The sequence below is a fragment of the Sinocyclocheilus grahami genome, unplaced genomic scaffold (genome assembly GCF_001515645.1).
Source record: "Sinocyclocheilus grahami isolate Dianchi unplaced genomic scaffold, SAMN03320097.WGS_v1.1 scaffold937.1, whole genome shotgun sequence".
In the NCBI taxonomy this organism is placed as follows: domain Eukaryota; kingdom Metazoa; phylum Chordata; class Actinopteri; order Cypriniformes; family Cyprinidae; genus Sinocyclocheilus; species Sinocyclocheilus grahami.
Window position 1 is genome coordinate 190,566 of NW_015506116.1, and position 11,763 is coordinate 202,328.

The 11,763-nt window shown below is 38.1% G+C and overlaps 1 protein-coding gene across 1 annotated transcript in view; it reads right to left on the reverse strand.

The window, feature by feature from the left end:
• Positions 1-11,763, reverse strand: part of LOC107564466 (contactin-5-like) — a 163,629-nt gene that overhangs the window by 135,106 nt on the left and 16,760 nt on the right. The window lies entirely within an intron of this gene.

The following is an 11,763-nucleotide window of genomic DNA, read 5'->3' on the forward strand; positions in this document are numbered from 1 at the left end:
CACCGCAAAAAATGAGAAAGAAAAAAAAGGGGGGGGGGGGGGGTCAATTCAACTCTTAATCTTTAAATTACACTGTTGGTCATTTTGGCTCAGTTTGAGCCTGCACTTAGAACTTACACTTCTCTAAGCTTTTGGTAACAAGGTGCAAATGGAAATGAAACGTTAGTAGCATTTATCGAGGTCAGCAAATCAATAAGTGTCCCAGTTAAGCATCGCTGTGCTGACATATCAACAAATATAATGGCACAACCAGAGTTCGATTGGAATGACACTTAATTTGGCTTAGCGACCACGTACGTGCAAGGAACTAAACAACAACTTTTTTTCTAGCAAAGCAAGTGATAAACAGCTTTTGCTAATTAAACAACTTTGCTAACAAGACAACTTCTCATTTATATTTGTTTTAAGCAGTAATTTTTCTGATATTTACGATGATAGTCAATGATATACAGTGGGTACGGAAAGTATTCAGACCCCCTTAAATTTTTCACTACCTGTATATATTAATTTTTACCTGTATATAATAAAACTATTATTTCAATTTTAATATTACATTTAAATATGTTATATCTTTTGAAAATGAATTGCACTGTGGAAAATAAAATAAAAAAAAATATTTTTGTTTCGTTTTCCAGGACAAAAAACGAAACGTACTTGTGTATCAGATAACACACTACAGTTTAAATTATAATCGGTTACTTTAGTATGTTAGTCAATACATCAAATAAATTAGTGCACAATACATCAATACACAAACAAAATATTATTAAAATACTTTAGAATGTACTTTAAAGTAAAACTTTTAATTTAACATGATTAGAAAGTGTACATAAGTGTATTAAGAAACATACTATTTAATTATATTTAGATTATCTTTATTTTAATTATATTTAATTTATAATTATATTATCTCAAGTACAGTTTTTAAAATACTTTTAAGATTTGAAGTACACTACAAGTGCACATTCAATACAATTAAGTACACTTATTTTTCACAAGAGTAAAAAAATCAAACAGGTCAATTTTTATCATATGTTGACAAGGAAAAGCTTTGCTCTCCTTTCTAAGAGCAATGCAGAATTCAGCAACTTTCCGTCAAGAATGGCTGTTCTTATAATTATTTATTTTCCCATGTAATTGTATGCACTATGTGAAAGAGTTCCAGCAGGCTTATACATGTGGGTAATTAATCTTTTTTTTTTTCTTCTTTCCTCATTGTGGGTTGAGACAGAACAGAAGACAGAGCTTATGGGACAGGAGACAAGCTGTTTCATCTACCCCGGTCATGGGTGGTGTTGATTAGCCTCTTTCAGACTGAAGTCAGGCAGTTTTAATTTCACACAGCAGCAGTGACGTCGGGGGGGCTGTGAGAAACTACCAAGCATGGTAAATTTCTGCATATCAAGCAACACAATCCACACAAACGAGAAACAATATTCACAATCCACACCCATACTGTGACTACACTACATCTATTCATCAGCTTTGAAAACAAAAGTCATATTGGGTCTAAAGTGAACGTATGAGTAAAAGGCAGACAGGGAAGTGTCAAAAGCAGCAGGCATCTGGTCTGTCCTGACTAAAGGTTTTAAAATATCTAGGATAATATGACTGGTTTTGACACAACAATGCGATAAATCACTTCTACTGAACAATAGCTGATCTTTGCCCCTGTCTATTATAACGTCTGACAGACCGCTATATTCTCTGGTGGAACGTATGATTTGAAATGCACAACCTTGACATGTGCTCTGACATAATATATAGACATCTATATGTGTACAGCATGGCAGAATAAAGCTCACAGGTCAACAAGAAACACCTAGGTTTCAAAGAGTGAAAGAATTACATTACAGAAAGAGAAACATTTCACAAATACTGCAGTAACATATGGCATGCTGTATGTGCTTTATATGGCAAAGTCCAACTGAAACTGCTTTTACAAGCTGCTTTTTGTGGGTAGATAAAATGGACAAATAACTGAGATAACTTAATAAAACCTTAAATACCTCATATAATAAAAAGTGAAAATAAATCATGGGACTGTTGGAAGCCCAGTGCTCTTCAATTAAAGGAAGCCAAACCAAAGGGCACTACAAACATACAAAATCACTTTACCCTCATGTTGTGTTCCGGTCATTTTGACCCAAAGATTATTTCCTCTTTCTTGAAAATTCTATTTATTGCATTGTGCTAAAATGTACTGAATTTACTTACACAGGGTACACAGGGCATCTTCCTTTATTTTTTTTATTTATTATTATTATTCATTAATATTTTTTTGTTATAATTTTTGTATTTTTAATTTTTTCTTCACTTCGGAAGACAGTCAGTATGAGAAGCGAGCAGAGAAAAGGTACTCTAATAAAGATCATTTTAGATGTTTAATTACTATTTGGAGCATTGGGATCGCTAGACGAGGGCTTAATATGCTAATTTTTGACCAAATTTGACCAAAATCTGCATTTTTCCGTTTTTTTTTGCCTGTAGCTCAAAATTAGCCTGTGCGCATTCCAACTCATTTTGCAAGCATGCGTCACATGTTAATAATTTAATATTATTAGGTAAAACACCAACAATTCCTAATGATTTAAACAAAAACAAGAAAAAAATTGACCCATTGTAACGCCCCTGTGGACTGTTTATTGTGGTTTCTTCCCATTTTGTTGGTTTAGCCCATACTATCATTAGTTAATTACCCTCATTGTGCTCACCTGTCTGCCACTAATTATCCATATATCAGTTCCTGTCCATTGTGTTCCAGTTGGTCGGTTATTGTGAATGTTACCCTGTGTGTGTGTGTGTGTGCGTGCGTGCGTGCGTGCGTGTCGCGTCGCGTCGCACCTGCCCGAATCTGCCTTGTTGTGTCTACATTAAAAGTAATTATTGGAATCTTTGTCGTCCTGCATGCCTCCACACACCGTGACACCCGTTTTATATTGTGTATAATAACATTTAATTAATAATTTAATATAATGTACATATTTTGTACATGTTTTCGTATTGTATGTATATTTTAAAAAAATGCATGTGATTATATGAATTGCTTTATTTTGATAGTCCACTTTAGACATTCTACTAACTATGAGTAATTGCAAGCATGCGTCACATGTTAATAATTTAATATTATTAGGTAAAACACCAACAATTCCTAATGATTTAAACAAAAACAAGAAAAAAATTGACCCATTGTAACGCCCCTGTGGACTGTTTATTGTGGTTTCTTCCCATTTTGTTGGTTTAGCCCATACTATCATTAGTTAATTACCCTCATTGTGCTCACCTGTCTGCCACTAATTATCCATATATCAGTTCCTGTCCATTGTGTTCCAGTTGGTCGGTTATTGTGAATGTTACCCTGTGTGTGTGTGTGTGTGTGTGCGTGCGTGCGTGCGTGCGTGTCGCGTCGCGTCGCGTCGCACCTGCCCGAATCTGCCTTGTTGTGTCTACATTAAAAGTAATTATTGGAATCTTTGTCGTCCTGCATGCCTCCACACACCGTGACACCCGTTTTATATTGTGTATAATAACATTTAATTAATAATTTAATATAATGTACATATTTTGTACATGTTTTCGTATTGTATGTATATTTTAAAAAAATGCATGTGATTATATGAATTGCTTTATTTTGATAGTCCACTTTAGACATTCTACTAACTATGAGTAACTTTGCAACTACATGTCAATTACTAGTCATTGGAGTATCAATAGACTGTCTGCTTAATCTCTATATATTTTGATAGTCCTCCAACAGATATTCTGACGTAATTGGAAGTATAATAGTATAATAATCTGAAGTAATTTAGCAGGAACTTTTCAACTTGTTCTTCTAACTGTAACCTAACAGTCTGCTAATACGCTGAGTTAGTTGACATGTAGTTGCAGAATTACTAAACTTAATGTTGTTTTGACATTTGGACATGAGGACACCTAACACTAAGCTCTAATGGCCTGCTTGGCCATCTGGCTTCCTGCCCTAATAAAAAAAAAAAAAAAAAAAAACTTTAAGTTTACTTTGCCCTATATTCTGGTTTTACTGTGCAATTCATCAGTGCATGTTATACTAATGTGATACTTTATGTAATTTATTCATTTCCAAACTGAAATGTCTTGTCTCAAATCTGAAAACAACAAATGTAAATGATTTACCAAGGCTCCTAACACATATGCTGGCTCTGAAATTATTGTGAAGCTTTTGCATGCATTTTTATTCATAATTTCAATGTGTAACCATGAAAATTGATATCTTTAGACATGCACAATCACAGACATTCAACACTGCTGCCAACATTGCAAGGAAGCGCCGCATATTTTGTTGAACACAGTCTAGATTTCCCTTTCATTGTGATTTTGCCATTCAAGTCGAACAGCTTGTGTTTGGCCACTATGTTCCATCATTTGGTCACATAGAATTTTTGGACATTAACTCATAGTCTGCCATTCTTTTGATTCCCCAAACCACTTTAGCTTTCTCTCTTCATTTGTGCACAGTCAGATACTCCTGCATGAATACAGCCAACCTGCAGAAGATAAGCTTGCCAACCTTTTAATCGTACTGTTAACACTCCCCACTACAGAGAAGCTGTTAATCTGTCACATTTCATGCGCTGCATGCGTTTGAGAGAGCTCTGAAGAGCAAGTGGGCTGTGTGCTAGTTGTGTTTCTGTGTTTTGGAATGAATCTCTTAAATGAATGAATTTGTTTTGTTCACTTCTGTGCAGAGACTGCTAGGTTTTGTTCACTGAAGTTCTTCATTTGTGAAGAGCTTGACTGCTGCGATTGTTTTTCTTGCCTTCAAAGTCTCACTGCAGCACGAGCCACTGGTAAAATGTGTTCAAGCACAAACATATCTGAACTAAATAAACTTTTCTCTGTTCTTAGAATATACTTAGAAAATAAATATTATGAATAAATGATGACAGTATTTCCATTTTTGGGTAAGCTATCCCTTTAAGTCAACATAGGCTCATTGGAAATGCGTGCCTCTACTTACATTTATGCGAAACTCAAAAAACTTAACTATACACATGAATTGCTGAAGTTTCCAGTTGAAATGAACACTAGAGGCAGTAAAACTCTGACAACTTTTATTCCTTTTCACACAAAATATGATTTGCAGGTCCACAGTTTCGATTAATAAAGCCTAATTTTCGCATAATTACTTGAGGAACATTATGTTATGAATTATGAAGAGATTTGGAAACTGCAGAGGTGTAAAGAGTACCTAAAAACCATACTTGAGTAAAAGTACAGATACGTTACAGTGAAAATTACTCCACTACACGTTACAAGTCACCAATTCCAAAACAACTTGAGTAAAAGTCTTAGAGTATCTGATTTTAACAGTACTTAAGTATTTTACTTAAATATAGACTCAAAGACGCACTAGTCAAAGAGACATGCCAGTGATAAACTGTAACATTGTGAAGAAGCTTCGGAAAACAGGCAGAGGCAAGGATCTACGTGCTGGTATTTCATGTAAAAACTAGAACAAACAATAAGGCAAAAACCAAAGGGAACAAAGAACAGAATGTCTGGCAAACAGACAACCATTGCATTCAACAACTCACAAGGAACTAAAGAAAAACTAGGGCTATATATACACACACTGGGGGCTAACAATCTTAACAAGATAAGACACACCTTGGGAGACTAATCAAGGTGAACCAATGAACAAACGGACTACAAACACCACGGGAGACAGGAAGTGACATAAAAGTCCAGGGCAAGGCACAGAGAGCATGAAACAAAAACAAGAAAGAGTTGATTTGTGAGGAGAGCAATTACGTTTATTTTCTAAAACCAAAAAAAAAACTGAACACCTCAAAATTATGAAACAAAACAAACAAAAAACTATATCTTTCAAAAAGGTCTCTTCAGTATAATGGATAAATAAAATAATGTTAAGTAAAATGAAAAAGCCGAAGCCTTCTTGCAGTGGATGTGCTGGTTTGGGCCTCATTGCTAGCTGCAGTCATATCCTCATCTCATATATAAAACACCTCTGATTCACAAATATTTGCTAAGGAACTCGCATAAAGTAGCCTTGTTGACAAGTTTGGGTGAGTAAGGGCAAAATGCAGTACTTCAGTGAGCTGTAATAGGCAGTATCACGTCTTTTGTAGCAGAAATAAACTGCCGCAGAAAAAGCTAGGTCCATGCTAAATGTAATGTGTAACTGCAACACTAATTTCAAAAATAGTGGAGTAAAGAGTACAGATACTCATTAATTAATGTAGTGAAGTAAAGAGTAAAAGTTGCTAATATCTTTGATACTCAGTACAAATACAAAGTACCTGAAAAGATACTCAAGTACAGTAACTAATTACATTTACTCCAATACTTTACACCTCTGGGAAACTGATACTTTTGAACGTCATCACATATCCAGCTTCAAATGCATGAGTTTTCTAATTCAGTAGGTTTGTTCGATAGCTCACGCAATACGGGGTTGCACTTCAGTGATGAAAAGCTCCGGTACGAACCCCATGGAACTACTGTTTAACAAAACAGCTCAAGTCTGCATAAGGAAGTTAAAATAGCACGGCTGCATCAACAAATATGTTTTTATATCACTTTTGCATTTGTTAACGCTTTCGGGTAGGTTTAGGGTTGGGTTTGGTGTAGGGGATATTTACAACATGACAGAGCATTAACTTTTATCACCACTCATCAGATATTTGAATTATGAACCACCACAATATGTACCTGAAGCAACGTAATACAAACACAGCAATACGTGTTTGTATTACGTATTGCTATATACCAACGTAACAAAAACGTGCCAGGGTTACATATTAAACCTGTGTTTTAGCGCCACTCACTGGACGTTTCACTTTAAAACTGCCGTGTTAATAACGGTGTTGCAGAAATGTATTTAGAGGCACGTATTTTTGGGTTGCTTTAAGTTCAGCGCTAATTTTCATTGAGTTGAATGTTTTCATTGTTATTAGTGTTTTTTAGAAACTTTCAGCAAATTAATCATTTATCAGCTAGATTCTCTACCTTAGTATCATCATTCGGTAAATCCAATATTGGTCAACTGCCGTTACAGTCCATTTGTGATCAGCAAGGATTTCTTGCACCTCTCCACAGCAGCAAAAGCACAAAGAGCTGTCAACAGGCGTAACACCTGTGTTTAACACTCAAACCTACAGGGGCTGCTCACAATGAAAGAAAATGAGATCAAAGTTTATTTTTTTCCATGAAAAACGAAAGCATCTGCTGAGAAAAGAAAAGACACCTCTCTGGGATTGAAGAAAAGAAAGAAAGAAAGTTGAAGAGAGAGCAATTCAATATTTTATATCTTATTTATGTGAAGCGGGCGGCTGGCAGGCCGGACCGTTGGAGTGCAGCAAACGTCTGTCGCTTCTCCCCAGCTCCAGGCAGGAAAGAAGGATTGGTATGAGTTGTGTAATGTATGGCCTTGGAAAGGTGATCTCCTCCAACAAACTGTCACGAGAGAGCCAGGATGGAGAGGCTGGGAATCCCATTGTAACAGCGCAGATTATTGATTTATCAGGCGCTGTCACTGCCACCTTCTTATTCTCCATATCAGCGAGTTATCCCTGGCCCTCGTCAATTCACTCGAGACATATGAATTATAACTAATCAATGCTCTCCGCTGTAGTCTAAATGGGAAAATAGATTTTCTTTTGTTGTTCCTACATGGTCAAAGGAAAAGATGTGATAAATGACATATCTTTAGACAGCCAGGGTCATGAAACATGAGAGCGGGGCGACATGTAACGAGTTTTCTTTCTCGTTTTCTTTCTTTCTTCACTTGCTAATGTAACAGCAGCGGTAAATTATGAGGGCAGCCGGTCCTGCTAAAATTGGCATAATTTACAGGACTGTCAAAAACTAAGCAATGGATTCTCATGATGAGCATCATAAAAAGACCCATGTAAAAATAATGTATCCAAGTTAGGATAGAAAAGATAAAAATCTGTTGACTGGGTTTCTTTCTTCTTTTCCAAGCACGCATCTCGTATTTTCCTTACCCCTCATCTTGGATGGTAAAATGAGACCTTTGTAAGGTAAATCGATATTCATCTGTTCTCAACTATAAGGGAGGATGGGAGATAAGATAAGAATCTGCCAGAACCGTTGCTCTCATTTCAATAATTGTGTGTCAGTCAAGACAATACATGAGCTTTTTAAGAGGTATTTAAACTTCATGCATTGTGATTAATCAAACTGATGTCTGATTGGATGCTCACATACAATTTACACATGGACACAGGAAATAAAAAAAGTTTTCATTTATTGTCCTAATATAAATTGTCCTCCTTTATTCAATTTACCAATCCACAATGAGATCCACCAATGCACAATTTTTCCCGTCAATCAATCAATCAATCAATCAATCAATCAATCAATCAATCAATCAATCAATCATTTTATCATTTTCATTTATTTTCCTAATATAAATTGTCCAATTTACCAATACACAATGAGATCCTTTACCTGTTAATTAAAAACATTTAAAAATAAAGAAAGAAAAAAATAAATAAACGTGCACGATTTCCACTATAGGTAAAAATCTAGAAGAATAACAAAGTTCAGTACATGGTAAAAATACTTATGCTATACAAACCAGTGTCTGAGAAATCCATGAGACCATAGTGTGTTTCAATTGTGATTTTACACTAGGTTTCAGAAGGTTACTCACATGCACCCAGCTGCTATGCACCCTTAATGCATCAGGGCCTTCAAATTGGAAGCCACTTTTAGCCACTTTCTAGTTCAGAGAATTCACTTCCTGATGGCCCTGTTTTCTGTGGTCAAACAGAGTAGAGTTCTGAACAAAACCACCCTATGTACATATCCACAGGCTTGTTCTTTCAAGCCACAATACCTGAGTCACATCCTCCCACTTTGGAGGGGTCTGCTGAGAGAGGACTGGATCTCAGAAGGGAGTGAGATCAGAGACACTCCCTCTGCCTGCAGTCTTCAAAGCATGGCCTGGTAACTAGCTTGAACCAGGGAGTTCTGCTTCTCAAAACAAAGAGACAGGAAAAAAAGCCCAACAGGGAATTCTTTGGGGGCACAACACACAAACTGTGAAAGGAATACAGACTAGTGGTTTTCTTTCTCTCCCACTTTTTTATATAAAAATGCATTTCTGAATCTCCAGGGGAGCTGTGGATACTCTGTGCAAACCAACCGGTTTCCCTGGCAAGAGTTGTGAGAGGTCTCTTAGCAGGGGAGGGCTGTGACACATCCGTGGCCGGGCTGAAAGACTAGGCCCCTCTCCAAATGACTGAATTGACCATCTCTGGGAAACTCATGCCCGGCTTCCTCAATCAAAGACAGCAAACAAAGAGATCCAAACTAAATGTTCCCCTACCGCTGGATGGCCAGAAGAGTTGTTTGCATTTCATGAACCGAGACCTCGACCAATGCACTTCACACAGGGAATCATTGCCTTTAATCATTTTGAAATTGCACAGCAGTAGCTGCCAGCAGAAATCAGCTCTTGCAGCTTTTAAGTGCACTTTAGATTGCTCTGTTCTTGAATGACCAGCTAGATTTGTGAAAGTCTGAAGGTTTAGAGCAAATCCTGATCAGTTCAGTATTACTATTTGGAGGTACTGATACAATCAGATTACAAAACAGTTAAGTTTTCAACTGTTTCACAGAGTAGGAGTCTCAATGTTGTTCATCACAAAAGTCGTATTAGTGTTAATGTGCACAATTGGTCAGTTATTCAAATATGCGGTTGTTTTGCTTTTTTAGGTGATGTCATCAAGCCTCGACAAATGCCAACTCTGATCCAATCAACTGTGGAAAATCAAGTCAAACCTTACATTTTTCTCACTCAATGTCCTGTTTGACTCACAGATACAATGTGGACGTAAAACAGGTTGCAAATAGTGTTTCATGTTGGCTTTGGTGCCAAGGTGTTTAAATAATGGTTATTTCATTGTATTGCAACCTGGTTGCGCATGTCAGGCTCATGAGATTGTCCCCTGCTAATAAGAGTGAAAAGTGAAAAGAAAGGTTCCTTGGGTGTCCAACAGGGTGATGAATGGTGGCCATTTGTTATGTGGAGGCCTGGGAAAAGCTCTGCATCCCAATGTCTGCTGCCAGGAGCTTTCCTTTGTCTCTCCGACAGGCCTTCAGAATGGGCAACAATGATCGGAGCAAGGTTATAGCCAGGCGACGGACAAGGACGACAGAAAAAACCCCCAAGAACAGTGTGTTCATGAGGGCTGGCAGCTCACATGGAGACACAAAGAAAAGACCGGATGATTTTACGATATCGTTCGCGGTGTTCCTTTTTTTCTTTTCCAGAGAGAGAACAGAAAATGCAAGGCGGATACCATTCTTCATGTAGGCGAGAGAACATGAGTGAACACCTCTTCAATATTACAGTCTAGGAAGCGAAAAACAGGTGTCCTAACCACAGCTATAATGCATTTGCTACTCGTAAGAATGTTACATCACACGTACACTAAATGTTTGTTTTTCTACAGAAAACACCATGGGCAGTGAATAGTGAAGTACACAATCCCGTTGGGCACGCCAATAAGGCCATTATGGCCATCGCTCCTGGGGAAACTGTAAGCAAAACTAACAATGTGTTTTCCAGCAAGCAATTGCACCTCTAGCTCCACGCTGCATGCTTCCGTGGCTTGTGATGATATTTTGGAGGGAAGCCAAGAGATTACTAGTGAAAGAAATGCGCTTTTTGCTCGCTTCGTGAAGCAAAGCATTAAGGGCACTTTTCCATCTAATGAATAAAACTTTGGGGCTAGATTTTAAGGAAAGGATCAAAGCATCATGGGGATAACTTTAATTGCATTTACTTTTACTTAGTAGCATTAGAAGGAGGCAGTTTTAGGGTGAGGATTTGGGTATGCCACGTGGGAATAATATCAATATGAAATAGAGAAATACAAATTAAAATAAACATTTCACTCTAAATCTGGCCCAGCAAAAGTTAAACAATTATATCAACCCAAATAATTGTAGCAGGAAAACGTCTCGGTTACGTATGGTAACCCTCGTTCCCTGAAGGAGGGAACGGACACGTCGACGAAATTGGGATGTCGCTTAGAGAGACTAATCTACTTCGAGTGTAAACTAAACGAGCCAATGCACATTGGCATGCGATTATTGCATCCAGCTGCCGCTGATCACAGCGAGAGTATAAGTAGGCAGCAGATGCAGCGCATATTCAGCTTTTCGCTGAGGAGCCGAGCCGGTGACCCGGCCGCTCAGCGGTGGTACAGGAGCTGTGGCAACGGGACGTGACGTCTCCGTTCCCTCCTTCAGGGAACGAGGGTTACCATACGTAACCGAGACGTTCCCTTTCAGTCGGTCACTCTCGACGTCACGTCGGATGACCGACGAAATTGGGATCCTACCAAAAGGCCACAGCTACTGCCCCTTCCAGTGTCCTGTGGAAGCCACCTGCGCCCCTACTTTTTGGCGTAGGCCAAGGCTTGCACAAGAGGACCAGCTACTGCTGCTATGGCACTACCCACTGAGTAAGACTGGATAACACTGGGAAAATGTACCCCTTCTACATGGAACAGGGACGTTACGGAAGCTCCAACCTTCCCGAAGGAGGTTTCGGAAGCAATACACATATGAACATTCCTTGGGTGCATATGGAAGAATGGAGGTGATTGTAACCCTCTTGGAATGGCAGAAGTCACCGGGGAAACACGGGCTCGAGGCTATACCGTGGACTTTACACATATGGGATCCACTTAGGTCTTACATATGGAACCCAACCTTCTACCGGTT